The following is a 22,324-nucleotide window of genomic DNA, read 5'->3' as shown; positions in this document are numbered from 1 at the left end:
ATATTTTCAATTTACTATTTTACTTGATTTGAGATGGCCTGATAAAATTAATTTAACTGAGGATCATGTAAGCTTTTCCTGCCACTTTTGGTATCTCATATCATTTGACATTAATTCACAAATGATATCACTGATATCAATAGATTTTTTTATTTAAAATCTTTCCAATACAAATATGAATATGACTGTTTCTTATTCCCTCTCCCTAGTGAACACAACTGAGACATTTTATGGGGTGAGTGAAGCAGCAGAGGTATGTATAAATTCACTTCACTTCTGTGTCTAGGGTGACTACATTGGTTTATGATACTCTGGGAGCAAATGCCATACAAGCACATGCACACTCTGGCATTCCTTGCTGAACATTGGCATATGACACTCATGCACTCCATGAGAACTACATTTAATTACATGATATGCTCTTGCTAAGGCAGGACAGCCACACACAATAAAAACTATGAAATAAAAATAGGTTTGGATTATTATAAAAAACACGCTTAATGCTTAGATCAGGGGTCAGCAACCTATCACTCGCGGTGCCTTTTCACAGCACTCAAGGCTGCTAGAGTCAAACAGGCTCTGGCCTATCAGGAGTCCCAGTGGGACTTCAGATTTCTGCCCGTGCAAACTGAGTAGCGATTGCAGGTGTTGAGGGGCAATCCTCAATTCATGTATTGCAGCTCTTGATTGCAATTCATGTATCTTGCAGCTCAGATTACTTTCTCTTGTGAATGGGAATCCACACTTGAGCAGAGCAGCCCAGCAACTATCGCAGCTCATGCAATTGACCTGTACCATGCCAGCCCTGGCCCCACTAGATCCCATGAAAGCCACCCACACTGCTAGCTATACCCAGAGCTGCAGAAGATACCTCGCCCTCTTTCAAACAGACACACAGTCCCCACAAACACAACACTCATAAACCCTCACATTCAATACCACAGGCAGCCACACATACATCCCGAAACACAAATTTATTTGAAAAAAATATGGGAAAATACACACCTCAGTTTTTAAAAATAGGAATTTATTACATAATAAGCTGCAACAGTTCTTGATCAGCATTTATTTATATGTACATTTTTAATCTTTACATATTAAAAATGAATGGAGCTTTAACCTGGTCTCCGACAAAATCAAACCATGAAAAGCCAAAAAATCATAAAAAGAAAATGTGAGGTTTATCATGTAAAGTACATTGAAGATGCACAATCATAGGATTTTTAAAAAAAGAGAGTAATTTTTCTTACTGCTTCAAATGTCTCAAACTTCAGCGTTATCTTATTTTGGATTTCATCATTTGATTTAATTATTTACCACAGCAAAAAGAAAGTGTAGACATATCATTTGTCAATGCCCTTTTAAATGCAGGCCATCATGTACTCATGACATCTTCTAAACTGCTGAAAGCATTTATATTAAATAAAAAAAATAATAAAGAAAAACTCTCTCTATGGCAGATTTAACGTTTTCTTAAAATAAATAGTTTTAAAAATGTATTGTGCATGAAATCAAGAATTTGGATTCCTCAGGAATTTTTAAATAATTTATTTTTAAATAAAAATAAAGATAGTGTCTTTTAGCAAGATGAACAGCAAAGCTTATTTTTAAAGGATATGTGTGAAAAGAAGACGTGCAGAATTCTTTGTCCATCGTGACCAGCCAGTCTGTAAATTATGTCAGTCTTGCAATCTCAACAAAACACAGTGTTGTGGATACAGTTAGAGGCAGCAAGAAAGGATTCTAGTTGGTTGGGGTCATTAATGTTTCAACTTGGCATCAAGGCGTAACCAGTGCAGGCCTTGACGGGTGTAGCATACCAGTTCTGGGATGGTGCTGGAATGGAAGTTCAGGGGGCCCATAACTTTATCCAGTTCAGAAAAAAATTCTGGAGAGAAGAAATAAATAAAATGTAAATATGAGGCCAATATCCTTTTTTTCTAGTTATAATATTCCATGTCAAGCTGCATTCCAGTATCTAGACTAAAATCAGAGCAAGGACCTCCTCATCTTTTTAAAGTATGTCTATACTAGTAGTTGTAATTGTAAACTATAAGAGCCCTTTAATCTAGAATAAATTTAATACATAATACAGAGAAACTAAGCAGTTTATTACATATTATGTAAATAATAAGAAACCTTACCACTTTGCTCTGTGCAGAGTTGTTCTGCTTGGTCCCAAATTTCAGTGGCATAAAGGAAGTTGGACGTGTCCTGGACATAGCTGGCTGTCATCTGGTGAATCTTCTGTGATATAGTCACAAATGACGTGTCTCCAGTAGTATTGGACACATTGGAGGAATAGCTATTAGAATTGCCGGGAGACAGCTTCGGAGACACTGGGAAAGGCATACTCACGGATTTGCTATATGATAAATGAAAAAGTCATTGTTAGGATTTAACTTTAGTCAAAAAGAGCATGCTGCCTCTTTTATATAATTATACTTGCATTCAGTTCCATTTCAGAGCGATTAAATATAGAAAACACATATATTTTGATTGTTAAGAAGCCTAAAAATGACTGCATAACCTTACGTGTTTGCAAATGTTATGCCTTGCAGGTATAAAAGGAACACTTGAGTGGTTTAAAATACATTTATTTATAACTCCTGAGTGCTGGGCACTTTTCGAAGTTCATTTCAAATTTTAGGCCAAAGCAGGTTTGCTTTAAAACAAAAACTTTTAGTTTCTGTTTTCTAGACACATATTGCCCAAAAATACTTTCCAAGGCATGTTCCAAACATTTAACTACAAAGAAATGAAATCACGTAGTTAAAGCAAACGTCTTACCTTCCCCTGGTAGGAGATGGAGCTTGAGAATTACCGTAAGAGATCTGCAAAGGGAAAAAAAAACATGTTAAATATTGAATAAAATCCCTGGAATTACAGTGGGCCTTTATGATTTAATCCTCCAGGACCACAACCAGTCTATTATTATGTATATTATTATCCTCCTAATGTGAACTTCAGATAAGTAAAAAAATGTAATGAATACATCTACAAATAATGTCACCAACAAAATGTATAAAACAGAAGTATAAACATGTGAAGATGTACCTGTAATACCCAAGATTTGTACATGGAAGTTGAATCATGTACAATATTTAATTGTAGAAGGATTCAAACTTTGAACTATGGACCTGATAAGAATTACCCCTTACATCTACATTTCTATAAAATATTTCAATTTAAATCAGTCATTAGTATTCAAAAATATCAGTCCTAAACAAAATCACTGACAACACAAATATAGAAAAAAAGAATAACCCAAAGTACCTAAAAATACAATATATAGAAATACCAAACAATTGCTACCATTCTGAAAAAGCTCTTACGTTTAAGTATTTAGTTAATGTCTTGGAATCTTCCAATGCACTCTCCTTCTTCAGTTTGAATAACCTCAAGTACAAAAGGGATTGACAGCAAAGACTGAGGAGACACAACAAAATCAATCACTAAATATGCAGCATGTAAAATCTGTATTAGTTAGTAGACCAGGTATCTCACTGGCTGGATGATTCATTTTAGCATAGTGTTTTCTTAGTTGATAAATTTCTTTGTTAAAATATCTACCAGCAAAGGAAAACAATGTGGTACTAACTGTTGACATTGGTATTATTTTTCTCCTATTAGTACAGGTAGTCATGCTTACCAAACTGGTTGCAAATCTTAAGGGAGAATAGCACTTTGATTATAAAACTCCCTGCCATATATACCTAGAACTTTTAGTTATCTGTTCACATTTAGAAGTATCTGTACGCAATGTATGATTCACAAGCATCCGGTTTCAAACTGGCTATTCCAAACAGATCATATTTTTTTAAGTCCAACCAATGACTACCTCACTGGCATACACTTTATAGACATATCTACTGGAAAGTGAAGAAGTTGTGCATGGAGACAGGCAAAACATAGCATGGCTTATATTTCCACTTTTAGATATTTGCTCTACTATCTGCCTCCAGAATTAATATCAGATAACGCTCGGTTATGGTTTTCTGACAATAGTGTGATTTTGGTTTACAATGCAAGAGTGAAAAAATACATACCAAAGAACAGCAAGTCTCTTATCAGCTGATGTAGCATCAGGGGCTGCAGGGCATGCCAATTTCAAGGTGTACCTAGAAAGGTAATGCAAACTTATTAAAATATAGTAAAATTAATTGTTGTAGTAGTATATTTGTAAGACATTAACGTTTACTTTCACCAAGCCTCACTGCACACAGCGGCCACACATTTCTAACAACATTCTTCCACTACTAAGATTCCTAATAGAATAGACTACATCAGACCCCTGGTAGTATTTAAATCCATCATTCTAATCTGTATAGAATACAAAAGAGCAGGAGAAGAGCAGGAGTTGAGCAGTGGCCAAAGAGGAAAGGCTAGGTGACACCCACCACAGGCTGCAGGAGTTATGGCAAGTATTACTAATATTAACACCGCCTTGTTCTGGTTTCCCTACAGCCTAGTTTGGTTTTAAGCTGGATGCCATAAAAATAGAGCATCCAGGGAGCTGATCAGACGTGGGCAGCATGAGCTCCCGTCTGAAACTACAACTTATGCTAAAATAACCCGGCTCACAAGCTACAAACTCCGTTAAATTGCACAACTCATGAGAGGATGCAAAGGAGATTGCAATAAACCCGCACGTGCGACTCTGAGACACCGGGAACTCAAGACATATCGCTGGGGCCTACTGCGACGCTTAGTCCCGCAACCTGGGTAGAGGCAAAGGCGAGGGTGAGGCGGCCGATCATCCAGCCCGAGACTCCCTAGAAACGGACCCTAAAGCTACAGAAGACCACCCACGAGCCTCCCTCTCCCCCCCCCCTGCCGGTGAGGGATATCCCGGCACCAACAGCATACCTACTGTTTACCCTAAAGACTGTCCGACGCAAGGACCACCGTCTCCAATATGGCGGATGCCACGTGCCAATCGGCAGTTATGGGGGCCAGCGGAGATCAAGCGAATCACTCTCTGTCCAAACTCGACGAAATATTTGCTGCCTTCTGGGCTAAGATAGCAGGGAGAAAGCTGCACACCGCTTCAACTATACTGACCACTCCTGCAAGTATACCTCCAGAGACCTACAGCCCTAAGAGCGGACGCAGACTGGTTATGACCGGCGGCTCCCCTAAGAGGCGCCGACGGCGGGACCGGCGGAACAAGCGGCAACGAAGGGCCAGCTCTCAACCCAACACTCTCCTCCGCTTCAAGCGACCACGACCCTGGACGGGTGCTGAAGCGACCTGCCCGACAGGGAAGCACCGACCCCCCCAATATGCAAACCTCTATCACCAAATGCCGGATGCATGGCTTCTACACGCACGCATGTCCTTGTTACCACGGGGGATGGCGGCTCCCAGGGGCTACAGTTCGAGCCCAGAGGGGATCGGATGAAGGTAGCCGTAACATTGGAGAATGTCGGGCATATCCCTGGACTTACCCGAATATGCCTCCTGATGCACGAACTGCTTCCGGTCTGCTGGCTAAGCTTACAGTAATGACCATTAACCTGTTATACCCATACCCTTTGCTGAGTGATCGATGAATAACAGTTTAAGTTCTAGCTAACACATTTTAATGTGGCATCCCAAGCATAGTTAAAACTCATTAGATGGCTGTTGGTTTACCTGCATGTGAACACATTAGTAACTATAAATCTCTCTACACTTTCTCACACATAGATGAGACAGGAAGTATGCAATATACGTGCTTGTACTAGCATAATCTGTGTGAATATATGCTCCAACAGGATACCCCTCAACCTATACTTAACTGCATAAAATTAACTAATAATAACCATAGACGAACATAGCATGTAAACTCCAGATGTGCCTAACCTAAAGATCATTACGTTACATGCTCCTAGACTACAATATGCCACTAACACATATACGCTAGTAATGAGTACTTGTATCCTGTTAAGATTATTTTATTGTTTTATTATTTCTTAACCTTCTATGTATATTCTCATGCACAAGTCACGCTCTCCACCTATGTTCTCTCCTAGACCTATTTCTCCATGATATGTGCATTCTGCTACTATATTTGAAACAAAACATGAACCTAAACTACTATCCTAGAGCTCATATAAATGTTATAAAAATGTGCCTGTGTAACAAATGCCATAACATGTAATACCAATGTACACTTAATCTACCGGATGTCGCTGTTGTGGCACATACCGGCTGTTTGTTCATTCCGTGCACGACCAAAATAAAGAATTTAAAAAAAAAAAAAAAAAAAAAAAAAATAGAGCATCCACAGAAAAATGTTCCTATCTCTAATATATTACTTGATGCTCTGCACAAAACATGGGCAGTGATTTAAAAGAAAAAAAACAAAAAAAAACCCTCAAACTACTGCTTAACAAGTAATAATATTACAAGCATATCACATCCCATAAAAATGAAAGTTCAAATTAAAATACATACTTTATTAACTCTAATGTTTCACCATACATCCGAAATGGAGATTTTGATTCGTCGACACTCTTCTCTAAAGCGTTTCCGCACTCAATGAAAAAAAGCACAGCATCAAGGTAGAGTACTGCTTTCTCGAACCTGTCTGACTACAAAGGAAAAAAAAAAAAGATATTTTTTTTTGCCAGGTTGGAAAAATACAAAGACAAACCCACTAAAAAATTACAACAATACATGCAAAATCCGCTATCTTCCACCCGCCAGAATAAACGTAAGCAAAGTAAAATGCACCTTTGTAAAGATTTGGGGGTACTTCATTACCAACGCATCAGCCTTGTGCTTTACTTTCTTCGCTTCCAGTAGATAGTGATCAGCCGAATGGGTTCTGGAAGAGACAAAATGGATTAAGAGATGTTTTCATACCATTTTTTTATGAAACTACTCATTGCAAAGGAAATAAGTGATAAAACATATTGTCTAGTTTAACCATTTGAGTGCTGGAGAGAAAGCAAGGCATACAAATCATTATCACACTGATCCTCGGAGTTATGTCTATATGACAATTTATAAGGACAGAAGACAATGGCAGTTGGGCCCTAAGATCAGATTGTAGCCACCACCTACCCCCAGCATCCCCAAACCTCCCCAGAGATTGTTAATGTGTAGATCAAAAATATTCTTTTGCTGACAAACATTGTAAATGATTTACTTGTTTTGTGTTTTTGAGTTTTCTACAATCTTAAAGATGTATCTAATAGAGAGAGTTAAGTAATGTGTTATAACACCTGAAGTCTTATAACTAGAAGGTTACAATAGCACCGGGACCTTTAAAGCCATCTGTTGTATGGACAAATTTTGGTGTTTTTGAGTTTTCTAATGTGATGTGTTCATTTAAGCAATGTGTTTGTTTAACACTAGAAGTCAAAAGTTATAATAGCCCAGGGACCTTTAAAGTGAGCTCTTGCTGGACAACATGGTCGGCATTATTTTTTTCTATCCAACAAAAGCTGAAGTAGAATAGAACTGCAGATACATTAAATTGTTTTGAAAAGAAAAATGCTATTTAGTTTTATGAAAAAAGATAAAACATGTTGTCTTGTGTTACCTATTGAGAGTCCTTCCCAGAGATTGTTAAGGTGTAAATCCGATATGGTCAAAAAATATATTTTTTGCTGATTAACATGTTAAATAATTAACTTGTTTGTTTGTGCTTTCATGTTATAAACTACCATAAAGGTCTATCTGTACAACACCATGTTAAAGAGATGATTTTGTGTTTCAAATGCCTCACCTGTCTTCGAAGGTCAGTTTTGCTCTCCACAATTTTTTATCGATTGCTGGCACAAAAGCGACAGAAGCTGTATTACCTGAGGGTTTATCCTGGAAAGGAAGAAATGTACAATTCATTACACAAAGTAAAGTTTTGCGGACTATATTGTTGTTACTGCTGTTCAAATTGTGATGTCTACATCACTGAAAATCCTTTAAATAAATTAAAAACCTGAGTGGAATAGGCATTCTATTTATCTATTTATGAATGAGATCTAATCCAGACAGTGGAACTCTTCTTCACAACAATACATTGGGTGTCCCATAATGGACCAAGTTATATTGTCAGAACTGTAAGAAATGTGCTTCTGTTTTGTTCTATATCCATAAACTGGTTTAAAGTTAAACGCATGTTGGCTGAAAGCAACACATAAAACCTTGAAAATATATTGTCGGCTATTACGTTGCTTATTGACTTCATTACAGACTAAGGGTCTGTAGCTGAATCCAATTGGATTGGACGATGTACAGGTTTAACAATACTCAGCTGCACAATATTCCCATTGAAGAAGGATTTACTCAGTTTAAGACGTAAACATGTTCAACTTCGTAAACAAACAATGCAACATTTGTTGGATTTAACAATCCCTTAAGATATTAACTTGGGCAAATCAGGTTTTTGAAACTATCATCCCTAAGAATTTCTGTCTGGAAAACCATTGCAATGTTTACCTTTGTCTCCTCGGTGCTACTTTTTCTTTGCTTATCAGAAGACTTACTTTCGGTGCCACTATCCTTTGTGCTGCCACTGCTGCTGGATTTCTGAGATGAAGACTGGCTAATGGTTCTTTTTCGAGACCCATGTTCAGACTTGAAATCTTTCTGTAGAGCTGGGGTTGCAGATGAAGGGAGTAACTCTCTTTCCTTTACAGGATTTGGTTTTGACAACCTGAAACATGAAAAAACAAATATATTAATGAGGTGTTGCAACACAATGTACATGAGAGGTTACACAGACGCACACACAATACAAACATACACACATAGTGAATGAATAAACAAGATCAGATATAGTACTTACTCTTTACTGGGCACTTTGTAGTTTGTGGTCTTTTCTTCTACTTTTTGTTTCTTGGCATCATTACCTTTTAATTCTTCATCATTCTGTTAAAAAAAATGTACATATTCTATAAATATAAAATATTTTAAAATATCCAATCACAGTGCAAAGCTCGAGTTTTTAAAGACACCCTTATTTATAAAAAATAAAAATCTGAATTTTCTATTGAATTCATGTCAGTCAATAAATCTTAACATTTATTATTTATATTAATCTGAATGGAAACTTGGGACACCTAGCCAAGAGTATAACAAAGCTTTGTTCAGTTTCAATTTGATGTCCTTGAAGAAACATTACAATGGCTATTTAGACAGCACACGAATCAATTGTTTGGAGAACTAGGTTTGCAAATAACACAAAATGAGACAATATTGAGAACCCCATTACAGTGGGAAAATATATTTGTTTAGGAAAACTTCAGTAACCAATGCAACTTATGCTAGTGGTCAGAATAGTGAAAGTGTAAAACAAAAACAAATATCCACACAAGGACAGATGACATTTCTGGAATAAAATCATGTGTCTTTGGTCCAGGAGTAAAATTACAGTAGGGACCAAACCCCTCTATTCATTATGAAAAAGTTAGAGCTGTGAAAGCAAGTTAAACTGGAAAGAGATATTAAAGTTAATTTTACTATAAGTTTAAAATTATGTGGTGTTTTGGGACAGAAAAAGAAAACAAAATAAATCATTTTCAAAACAATTCTTTGTGTACGTGTTGAGATTACTAACCTTGTGCGTCCGCTTCCCCTTATTGAAGCTTTGCTCGGTCTGTTTCTGGGTCTCTTTTGGGTGCTGCTTAGGTGCAATCTTTTCAATCGTGGGCTGCTCTGCATTTTTGTACGGCCATCCAGGAATCTGGGACAACAGGTTTGAGTCCTTTTTTACAATAAGAGGTAACTGATCCTCAGGGTCACTAAGGGGTGAAAGAAGCCCCTTCATAGGAGTTAATAATGAGCGATAAAAAAATATCTTCCTGCTCAATGGAGGGTTTTAGAGGAGATGTTCTATTGCTCTCTGAATTTTTAGACGTTTGGACTAAAGATGTTTTAACAAACTCTCTGGACTTCTGAAGGGATTTTGGTAAAGACTTAGACTTTTTATTCTCTGCTGCAAGGCAGGGAGAGGATTTGGGTTCTTTCTTTATGTTGGGTTTGTGAGAGCCATTTGTAGAAGCATTGGGTCTGTTAGGGGGCATATTTGTAGTAATTTCTGCTGTAGTAGCAATTTCTATTTTGTGTGCTTCAACAGATGCCTTTTCAGCTTTTTTGGACAAAGTTCTCCTTTGTGTTGTGCTCTCATATTGAGCTGGAGACTTATGCCTGCCCTGGCTGCTTTCATTGCCTTTTTGTGCAGTGTTGGTGTTTTGGATGGGGGTAGAGGAAGTGGTGGACTCCTTTGGGCTACTTGATTCTGTATAACCTGCTTCAGTGCCCTGCCCCAACTGCCACTTATTTAAAGATGAAAGGTCAGCCTAAAAAAGAAATAAATAAATCAAAGTTAAAAAAATAATTGATCGTAAATTTTGACATTTACAAAGCTATGCAGACTATGTGAAAAACAAAAATATTCTATGTGCATGTGATAAGATTACGTACCATGTGCTTCCACTTCCCATTGTTGGAGCTCTTCACTGTCTGCTTCTTGGTCTCTTTTTGTTGCTTCTCAGGTTCTGTCTTTTCAACTTTGGGCTGCCCTGATTTTTTGTAAGGCTGTACAGGTATTGGGGATAACAGGGTTAAGCCAGTCTTTACAATAAGAGATAACTGATCCTCTGGGTCTCTAAGGGGTGAAAGAAGCTTCTTCATAGGAGTAAACAATGATGAAAAGTGAAAAAAACTATCATCCTCATCAATAGAGAGTTTTAGAGGAACACTCTCTATTTTGAGTCCATCTCGTGGTGTCTCTACAGATTTCTTTGCAAAATGTCTGGACTGATTTTTCAAAATATCTCTCCTTAGTGTGGTGTTTTGAAATTGAGATGGAGACTTCTTTCTGCCTCGTCTGCTTTAAGAGCCTTTTTGTGCATTCTTGGTGTCTCGGGTGGGGGTAAACGAAGTGGTAAACTCCTTTGGACCACATGATTCTGTATTTCCTGCTCTAGTGCCCTGCTCTTGATTCTCCTTGTTGTATCCATGGGATGATGCCATATTAGTATCTAATGAAGATGCAAGAGACACTTTGTGTGGATTCCCCTTCTTCAACCAGTTACCCAAGTACCACTTATTTGATGATGGAGGGTCAGACTAAAAGAAAAGTTAAAATTAAATTAATTGCAATTTCTGACATTCATAAAGCAACAAATACAATGAACAAAATAAAAAACATTGTTATAAAGGACATTATAGATACTAAAAAGAGGCAGACATCTATCAGCAAAAATATATTACCTCAATTTCCAAAAGAAGCCATGTCAAGCCACATAAATCACAAAACACACTACTGTAGGAATTTAAAGTTTGCACTTGATCATAGTAAACTAAGCTGTCCTCTACAGGTGTGCTGCGAGCAATAAAAACACTAACAATGTGATCAATTTAAATTCAAATCAATTACAAAAATTAAGTTGGAAGGTGACAATGAATTTATAATATATAATGGAATAAAATGATTTGTGGACCCAGGACATACTTGAAAACGAGACAAATCTCAATGTATCTTTCCTGGTAAAATATTTTATAAATAAAATAATAAATAAATAATTGATTTTTCACAGCATTCCAGGTAGACCAAAACACAATATGAAACTGAGAACAGTTAGCACATTCTTCTGAAGTGGAAATTGTACAGATTTTGTTTCTAAAATAATTAAATTATATTCAAATATAATGTGATTGAGGAGATGACTGGAATTTAAGTTCACAATGTGAAAACAATTACTATATAAAACTTTAGAAATATTTAGGGAAGTTGTATTTTCCTTCTGAAATGGGGAATATAAGTACTTAATCTTACTGTACAATTAAAAGATCCCATTATATTGGATCATGCAGACCAATATAAACACAATTTCTACTACAAGTGGTAATGGTGAATTCATAAAACTATGAAGATTATGGAAAAAAACAACATTGTTATAGAAAACATTAAAGCTACTCGAAGAAATCAGAAATCTGGACAACAGCCATGTCAAGCCACACAAATCACAAAACACTCTGCTCTATGAATTCAATGATTGCTCTTGGTCACAAGACAAGACTGAACTGTCCTCTAAAGGTTTAAGTACAATTTGAGAGATTTCATAAAATATGGACTTTTATAGTCAGGTATGTAGTAGCCTATCCATTAAAAATTGCTTAAAATAAATCAACCAAACCCAATAACCTTCCTCAATTAGAATATTTGTAGGAGTTAGTATGCCTGCAAGCCATGAAAACACTAATATAATCAATTTGAATTCATATCTATTTCAAAAATTAAGTTGGAAGGTTACAATAAAAATGTAATATGTAATGAGCTTAAGTTATTTTCCTCTGCATTCCAGGTTGACATCAACCCAATATTCAATATTTTTATGTTTCTAAAAGAAACAAATTGCATTCAAATATAATGTGATTGAGGAGATGGCTGGACTTGAAGTTCACAATGTGAAAACAATTACTATATAAAACTTTAGAAATATTTAGGGAAGTTGTATTTTCCTTCTAAAATGGGGAATACAAATACTTAATCTTACTGTACAATTAAAAGATCCCATTATATGGGATCATGCAGACCAATATAAACACAATTTGTACTACAAGTGGTAATGGTGAATTCATAAAGCTTTGAAGATTATGGAAAAACAACAACATTGTTATAGAAAACATTAAAGCTACTAAAAGAAAGCAGAAATCTATTAACAAAAATATATTACCTCATGAAAACAGAAATTCAGGACAGCAGCCATGTCAAGCCACAAAAATCACAACACACACTGCTGTATGAATTCAAAGATTGCTCTTGGTCACAAAACAAGATTGAACTGTCCTCTACAGGTTTAAGTACAATTTGTGAGATTTCATAGAATGCGGACTTTTATAGTGAGGTATGTAATAGCTTATCCAATAAAAATGGCTTAATGCAAATCAACCAAAAACAAAGACCTTTCTCAATTAGAATATTTATAAGAGTTGGTGTGCCTGGGAGCCATACAAACACTAACAATGTGATCAATTTAAATTCAAATCAATTGCAAAAATTAAGTTGGGAGGTTACAATAATAGTTTAATATATAATGGGATTAAGTTATTTTTCTCTGCATTCCAGGTACACCAAAACACAATATGAAACTGAGAACAGTTAGCACTTTCTTTGTAATGTAAATTTGTTTGTTTTTCATTTCTAAAATAGTTAAATTATATTCAAATATAATGTGATTGAGGAGATGGCTGAAATTTAAGTTCACAATAGGAAAACAAATACTTTATAAAACTTTAAAAATATTTAGGGAAGTTGTATTTTCCTTGTAAAATGGGGAATACAAGAACTTAATCTTAACTTTTCCAGTTTTTAAACTAAGTTATTCATCTATTTATTGATTAATTATACCAAATCTGTCTGTCTTATTCCCTCTTCTTTCGTTTCTGCTATATTCAATTCTGGATATCAGGATTTTACATTTTTTTACTTAATCTTACTGTACAATTAAAAGATCCCATTATATAGGATCATGCACACCAATATAAATACAATTTGTACTACAAGTGGTAATTGTGAATTCATAAAGCTATGAAGATTATGGAAAAAAACAACATTGTTATAGAAGACATTAAAGCTATTAAAATAAAGCAGAAATCTATAAACAAACATATATTACCTCATAAAAACAGAAATTCAGGACAGCAGCCAGGACAAGCCACAAAAATGCCAAAACACACTGCTGTATGAAGTCAAAGAATGCACTTTGTCACCAAACAAGACTCAACTGTCCTCTAAAGGTTTACGTACAATTTGAGAGATTTCATACAATATGAACTTTCATAGTCAGGTATGTAGTAGCCTACCCATTAAAAATGTCTAAATGCAAATCAAGCAAAAACAAAGACAATAACTTTCCTCAATTAGAGTATATTTTCAAGAGTTGGTGTGCCTATGAGCAATAAAAACACTAACAATATGATCATTTTATATTCAGATCAATTGCAAAAATTAAGTTGGATGGTGACAATGAAGGTATGTTACATAATGAAATAATTTATTTTTCACAGCATTCCAGGTAGACCAAACACACAATATGAAACTGAAAACAGTTAGCAATTTATTTGTAATGTAAATTTGTACAGATTTTGTTTCTAAAATAATTAAATTATATTCAAATATAATGTGATTGAGGAGATGGCTAGGATTTAAGTTCACAATGGGAAAACAAATACTTTAGAAAACTTTAGAAATATTTAGGGAAGTTGTATTTTCCTTCTAAAATGGGGAATACAAGTACTTAATCTTACTGTGCAATTAACAATGTCATCATTTTAAATTCAAATCAATTGCAAAAATTAAGTTGGTAGGTGACAATGAAGGTATAATATATAATGGAAAAATTTATTTTTCACCGAATTCCAGGTAGACCAAAACACAATATGAAACTGAGAACAGTTAGAACTTTCTTTATAGTGGAAATTTAAACAGATTTTGTTTCTAAAATAATTAAATTATATTCAAATATAATGTGATTGAGGAGATGACTGGAATTTAAGTTTACAATGTGAAAAGACACAAGCATCACAAAACACACTGCTGTATGAAGTCAAAGATTGCACTTGTTCACAAAACAAGGCTGAACTGTCCTCTACAGGTTTAGGTTCAATTTGTGCGATTTCTTAAAATGTGGACTTTTATGGTCAGGTATGTAGTAGCCTATCCATTAAAAATTTCTTAAGATAAATCAACCAAAGACAATAACCTTCCTCAATTAGAATATTTTTAGGAGTTAGTATGCCTGCAAGCCATGGAAACACTAACAATATAATCGATTTTAGTTCATATCTATTTCAAAAATTAAGTTGGAAGGTTACAAATAAAAGTTTAATATTTAATGGGCTTAAGTTATTTTCCTCTGCATTCCAGGTTGACAAAAACTCAATATTTAATATTTTTATGTTTCTAAAAGAAACAAATTGCATTCAAATATAATGTTATTGAGAAGATGGCTGGAATAGAAGTTCACAATGTGAAAACAATTACTATATAAAACTTTAGAAATATTTAGGGAAGTTGTATTTTCCTTCTAAAATTGGGAATACAAGTACTTAATCTTACTGTACAATTAAAAGATCCCATTATATGGGATCATGCAGACCAATATAAACACAATTTGTACTACAAGTGGTAATGGTGAATTCATAAAGCTATGAAGAGTATGTTAAAAAACAACATTGTTATAGAAGACATTGAAGCTACTAAAAGAAAGCAGAAATCTATTAACAAAAATATATTACCTCATGAAAACAGAAATTCAGGACAGCAGCCATGTCAAGCCACAAAAATGACAAAACACACTGCTGTATGAAGTCAAAGAATGCACTTTGTCACCAAACAAGACTTAACTGTCCTCTAAAGGTTTAAGTACAATTTGAGAGATTTCATAGAATATGGACTTTTATAGTCAGGTATGTAGTAGCCTATATATTAAAAATGTCTAAATGCAAATCAACCAAAAACAAAGACAATAACTTTCCTTAATTAGAGTATATTTTTAAGAGTTGGTGTGCCTGCGAGCAATAAAAACACTAACAATATAATCATTTTAAATTCAAATCAATTGCAAAAATTAAGTTTGAAGGTGACAATGAAGGTATCATATATAATGAAATAATTTATTTTTCACATCATTCCAGGTAGACCAAACACACAATATAAAACTGAGAACAGTTAGCACTTTCTTTGAAATAGAAATGTATTCGTTTTTTTTATTTCTAAAATAGTTAAATGATATTCAAATATAATATGATTAAGGAGATGGCTAGAATTTAAGTTCACAATGGGAAAACAAATACTTTAGAAAACTTTAGAAATATTTAGAAAAGTTGTATTTTCCTTCTAAAATTGTGAATACAAGTACTTCATCTTACTGTACAATTAACAATGTCATGATTTTAAATTCAAATCAATTGCAAAAATTAAGTTGGAAGGTGACAATGAAGTTATAATATATAATGGAATAATTTATTTTTCACCGAATTCCAGGTAGACAAAACACGTTATGAAACTGAGAACAGTTAGAACTTTCTTTATAGTGGAAATTTAAACAGATTTTGTTTCTAAAATATTTAAAATATATTCAAATATAATGTGATTGAGGAGATGATGGAATTTAAGTTCACAATGTGAAAAGCCACAAGCATCACAAAACACACTGCTGTATGAAGTCAAAGATTGCACTTGTTCACAAAACAAGGCTGAACTGTCCTCTACAGGTTTAGGTTCAGTTTGTGAGATTTCTTAAAATGTGGACTTTTATGGTCAGGTATGTAGTAGCCTATCCATTAAAAATTGCTTAAGATAAATCAACCAAAGACAATAACCTTCCTCAATTAGAATATTTTTAGGAGTTAGTATGCCTGCAAGCCATGGAAACACTAACAATATAATCAATTTTAGTTCATATCTATTTCAAAAATTAAGTAGGAAGGTTACAATAAAAGATTAATATTTAATGGGCTTAAGTTATTTTCCTCTGCATTCCAGGTTGACAAAAACACAATATTTAATATTTTTATGTTTCTAAAAGAAACAAATTGCATTCAAATATTATGTGATTGAGAAGATGGCTGGAATTGAAGTTCACAATGTGAAAACAATTACTATATAAAACTTTAGAAATATTTAGGGAAGTTGTATTTTCCTTCTAAAATTGGGAATACAAGTACTTAAACTTACTGTACAATTAAAAGATCCCATTATATGGGATCACGCAGACCAATATAAACACAATTTGTACTACAAGTGGTAATGGTGAATTCATAAAGCTATCAATATTATGTTAAAAACCAACATTGTTATAGAAGACATTGAAGCTACTAAAAAAAAAGCAGAAATCTATTAACAAAAATATATTGCCTCATGAAAACAGAAATTCAGGACAGCAGCCATGTCAAGCCACAAAAATCACAAAACACACTGCTGTATGAATTCAAAGATTGCTCTTGGTCACAAAACAAGACTGAACTGTCCTCTAAAGGTTTTAGTAGAATTTGTGAGATTTCATAGAATGTGGACTTTTATAGTCAGGTATGTATTAGCTTATCCAATAAAAATGGCTAAATGCAAATCAACTAAAATTCAGGACAGCAGCCATGTCAAGCCACGAAAATGACAAAACACACTGCTGTATGAAGTCAAAGAATGCACTTGGTTACAAAACAAGACTCAACTGTCCTCTAACGATTTAAGTACAAGTTGAGAGATTTCATAGAATATGGACTGTGACAGACCCATCCGTCTGGACTAAACATACTGTGGTCGTCTGTTTTGCCATTTGCCTGTATTCCCCGTTCGTATGTCTGGATTAAGGGAATACATTTGTTTGCCGACCGCAACTATCGAACGGACGGCCACCCAGGAGAGAAGTGTGCTGCTCGTTAACCTATTGATCCCAATTAGAACTTTGAGGTTAACCGCAGCCACTTCTCAATTAAGTCCGAAGACAGGGTGGTCGTCGTTCGTATGTCGACCACGAGGCGGCGGCCATTTTGACTATGCGAAAGCCCAGCGGTGTTCAACGGTTATTCCATGGAACTCAAAATGGACACTTCATCGACCGAACACCGCTGAGGCCATCAACCTTCCCTTCTCCATCGACCGGGATATACGAACGCCGGCCATTCGGGAACTTTAGCAGCACAAATAGACTTGAACTCAGATAGCCGTCCCATGGAGTCAATCGCATACCGAAGGACTATAACAGACTTTGACTCCATGGCGATTGAACTATACATATGGGATCTGAGCGCTATTCGTCAATAATACGCACTCAGATCCAGGCTATCTGGGGATGGGTTATGCGAATAAAATATGTTCGGCAGTTGTAAAGTTATAGATTTTAATGTCTTTTATAACTTGAAGTTAAAATGGCGATGTGCCTCTGCTCGAGGAGATAATTGAATTACTTCCCAATAGTGTTGTCGCGAACCCGAAATTTTCGGTTCGCGAACGGCGAACACGAACTTCCGCAAATGTTCGCGAACCGGCGAACCGCGCGAACCGCCATTGACTTCAATGGGAAGGCGAATTTGTTTTTTTTTTTTAATTCTTTATTTTTGATATATTTTATAATGTTTTCAGTGTCATTGGGGTGGGGGTACAGAAGAGAACAAGGGAATAAAATTATTGTTACAGAGGTCAAAAAGCTTATTTACCATTGGAATGACAATCATACATAAGATACTTGTAAGGTAAGGTCTTTCATTGGTTACAATATCAGACGTATGTTGGTACGTTTGTGCTACCTATGTAACATTTGTTGCTGTACTGATTCTAAGGGTTAGGGAGGGGTACAAAAATAGAAAGGGGAGGGGGTACGGGTGCCCTGTTTGATTATTTTTATTTTTTTTAAATCGTTATTTTTAAGAAAGGTTATTTTCATTGTCGTTGGTAGAGGGTACAGGGGAGGATGAGGCAATAGGGTAGGTGGTTCAAATAGTGCCAAGCGTAACATTGTTGACATTAACAGTCATACTGTATAAGCATGTTAGGTACAATTCGTCTTTGATTACATTAATTGCTGTGTATCAGGGTACCAGTACTTTGTGTGTAACCTTTAATATTGCTCTGAGTCTAGGGGGAAGGGGGGGGGGTACAAAAGTAGCAGAGGGAGGGGGTACGGGTGCCCTATCTAGTCTGTTCACGTTATAGTTCAATATTTTCCGCTATTTGATATGTGTGTCGGGTTGTGTACCATGAAAGGTAGAGGTGGTAGAACAGGTGAGGGGTTGTGTAGGGTTGAAGGGGGATGTCGGGTCCCTAATCTGTCCTGTTTTACCGTTCGGTTTGTTTCCCCGTATAGATATGTGTTCTTATGTAGTCATGGTCGGTACGTCTGTCTGTGGCAGATTCGGTAATCATAGCTTATATCTAGGTGTGTCCGAGTTTGCGTATCATGTGAGGTGGATTTGTCGGGGAATACGTTTATCGTACAAAGGTAAGGCGATGGGGTCATGAGTGGAGGGTTGGTCTCAAGGTGGTTCATTCTCATGGAGGTCTCTTTTGGCTGTTGTATGGGGTACGGTAAGGCACGGGGCCCCGGTCCGGAGGGGTCAGGTGGCTGATATGCTCTGGGTGATCTTTTGGTTATAGGGTTACTCCCTGTTCTTGCGCAGTGGGGAGTTCCTATTGTTTTGGGTCTTTTGTTTTATATATTATAATTACCAAGGTAGGGATGTGTCTCCCTCGATCCAAGGGTCCCAAATTTTGTGGTAGCGTTTAGGTGTGTCGTGGATCAAGGACGTGAGTTTGTCCATTTGTATGTGATCTAATATTTTTTTTGTGATAGTTGTCGGGGATGGGATTCGGGGGGTCGACCATAGTTCCGCTATTGCTCTTCTAGCTGCAAGAGCTATGCGGGCGCTAAGTTTGTTTTCTGCTCTTGTTAGTTCTTCCAGGGGTTTTGATAATAGTAACGCCCATGGGTCTAGTGGGTATGGTTTGTGCAGTATTTTAGTCAGTAGGTTTGTGACCTTTGTCCATAGAGGTTTGATCTTGGGGCAAGTCCACCAACAGTGGAGAAACGTCCCTTGTTCGCCGCATTGTTTCCAACATGTGTCGGGTGTTTTGTGTATGATTGCTAGCCGTTTGGGTGTGAGGTACCATCGGAATAGCATCTTATATGCTTGTTCTGTATGTGTTACACAGATGGAAATGGTCGCCGTAGCGTCCCAGATATCTGCCCAGTCTGTGTTGTCTCCTGGAGGTCCCAGGTCCCTCTCCCACGCCGCGATGTATGGGAGGGTGACCTGGGTGGGATGGGTTGCTAAAGTCGTGTATAGGTCGGATATTTGTCCTTGTCTGGTCGGGCATTTCATGCACTCCTTTTCGAATCGGGAGAGAGTTGCTGTGCCTGCTTGTTGGATTATCGGGTTTGAGGCGAAGCTTCGTAATTGGATGTACCTAAAGTGATCGAACGTCGTCAGTGTGTCGGCGTCTTTGATTTCCGTGTATTGAATCACCTTGTTATTTAGATATAGGTGTTGGAGTCTGTCTATGTCCCTTTGATCGAAACTGGCAAATTGAGTTGGAGTGAGCCCTGGTGGGAATAGCTTGTTCCTCCATATCGGGGTCATGGGAGAAAGGAATGAGGATAGGTCGAATTTATTCTGTAATTTATCCCATAGGTCTAGAGAGTGGGTAATGGCTGGGGCAGTTGGGGGGGGCAGGGGTCGATGGGGTCTAGGGACCCACATGTAGAAGGATGGGAGGTCTCTTCCAAAGATGGTATGTTCGATATCCACCCATCTTTTAGTTTGCGGGGGTGCGTGCCAATGTTGGATTTGGGCCAGTTGAGCAGCTGCATGATAGTATGAGAAGTTTGGTAGTCCTAGACCTCCTTGCTTTTTTGGGATATAGAGGGTGGTTCTGCGGACCCGGGGTTTGCGGCCGTTCCAGATGAATTTGTCGACCGCCTTTTGTAGCGTTTTGAAGTCTGTTGTGTGGAGAGGTATGGGTAGTGTTTGGAAAAGATATAATAGCCTGGGAAGTAGGTTCATTTTTATGGAAGTAACTCGGCCAAGCCATGATATTCCCAGGGTCTCCCATTTTTGGAGATCGGCATGTGCTTGGCGTAATAGTGGTGTATAGTTGTTTTCGTATAGGGTGTGTAGATCAGCTGGGAGCTGAATTCCTAGGTATGTTATGACTGCAGGGCTTATTCGGAATGGGTGTTTGTGTTTGAGGTCGGTTAGTTGTGTTTCCGAGATTTGTATGGGTAGTATTTCCGATTTTGCGATGTTTATTTTGTAACCTGCCACTTCAGCGTATTCATTTATGGTGTCCAATAAGGAGTCTATGGAGTGCTCCGGGTTAGTGAGTGTGAGGAGTATATCATCTGCGTAGGCGGATACCGTGTATGTTTCGCCCCTGATGGTTACTCCCTCTATGCTAGGATTGGTGCGGATAGCGTGGAGGAGAGGTTCTAGTGACAACGCGAACATGAGGGGTGAGAGAGGACAGCCTTGCCTCGTGCCGTTTAGGATCGGGAATCTAGGTGGGGAAATGTTAGGGAGCAGTAGGGCTCCCTGTGGGGAGTGGTATGTTGCCCGTAGGAATGCTAGAAAGGGGTTCGGGAAATTCATGTGTTCTAATGTGCGATAGAGGAAGGGCCATAGCAGGCGGTCAAATGCCTTCTCGGCATCCAAGGAGATTACTGCGGTGGGGATTTTGCGGTGTTTGGCCAGCCAGATGAGGTCAATGTTTCTTTGTGTGTTATCTAACGCTTGCCTGTTGGGTATAAAGCCCACCTGATCTGGGTGTATTAGTTTGTCTAGGTATGGATTAAGTCTGGTGGCCATCATCTTGCTCATGATTTTGAGATCTACGTTAAGTAGAGAAATAGGTCTATAGTGATCCGGCTCTGTGAGGTCTTTGTTGGGTTTGGGGAGCAAGCATATGTTCGCTGTCGTCATGTCCGGTGGGAGATGGTCTCCCTTCAGGGTAGCGTTAAATACTGTGCAGAGGTGTTTGAGGAGCAACGGGCTAAATTCTTTATAGTAGAGGGCGGTATATCCATCAGGGCCTGGGCTTTTGTTAGGTTTGCAGGCCCCCAATGCCGCTGCCATCTCTTCCACCGTCGCTTCAGCCCCTATGGCATGTTTAGCGTTTTGGGGCAGGGTGGGTAGTTTTATGCGCTGTAGGTATTTATCTAGTATTTCTTGGTATGTTGCAGACTCTTGGTTAAGGTGTGGGGAGTGGTTATATAGTGATTTGAAGTATTGTTGGAATGTGTCGCCTATCTGGTCAGGCAGATCGGTAAGTGTGCCTAATTTTGTGCGTATAGAGGATATTTTCTTGGCTTCTATGCGTTTTTTGAGTCGTCGGGCTAGCATGGTGTCGGCTTTATTGCCCTTTTCGTAGTATTTCTGTTTAAGCCACATCATTGCTTTAGTCGTGTCTGTGAGGGTGAGTTGTTTAAGGAGGTCTCTAGTGGCGGTTAGATCGCGCAAAGTTTGTGGGTGTGGGTTGTGTTTGTGGTTCATTTCTAATCTTCGTAGTTCAGTTAGCGTGTCCGTTATCTGTTGCATTTTTCTTTTTTTATGCGCAGAGGCTATGCTAATTAGGGTTCCCCTGATCACTGGCTTGTGTGCAGCCCATAATGTTATTGGGGAGGTTACCGAGGTTGCGTTGGTGTCGAAGTATTCTTTTATGGATTGAGCGAGTGAGAGTCTTATTTGGGTATCATGGAGAAGTAACGGGTTTAACCTCCAAGTCCAAGGCCTTTTCAGGTCTGGTATGCGGATGGTGATAGTTATATCTGCGTGGTCCGACCACGAGATATTACCTATGGATGTGTGGGTTATCTGAGTTGTCAGGTTCGGG

At 37.3% G+C, this 22,324-nt stretch overlaps 1 pseudogene; it reads right to left on the bottom strand.

The window, feature by feature from the left end:
* Window positions 1-1,760: 1,760 nt before the first annotated feature.
* On the bottom strand, window positions 1,761-22,029 carry LOC134601651 (AF4/FMR2 family member 4-like; annotated as a pseudogene).
* Window positions 22,030-22,324: the final 295 nt, after the last annotated feature.

The sequence above is a fragment of the Pelobates fuscus genome, chromosome 3 (assembly GCF_036172605.1).
Source record: "Pelobates fuscus isolate aPelFus1 chromosome 3, aPelFus1.pri, whole genome shotgun sequence".
NCBI lineage: Eukaryota > Metazoa > Chordata > Amphibia > Anura > Pelobatidae > Pelobates > Pelobates fuscus.
Note: the sequence above shows the minus strand (reverse complement) of the source record. Positions and strands in the feature narration are given on the sequence as shown.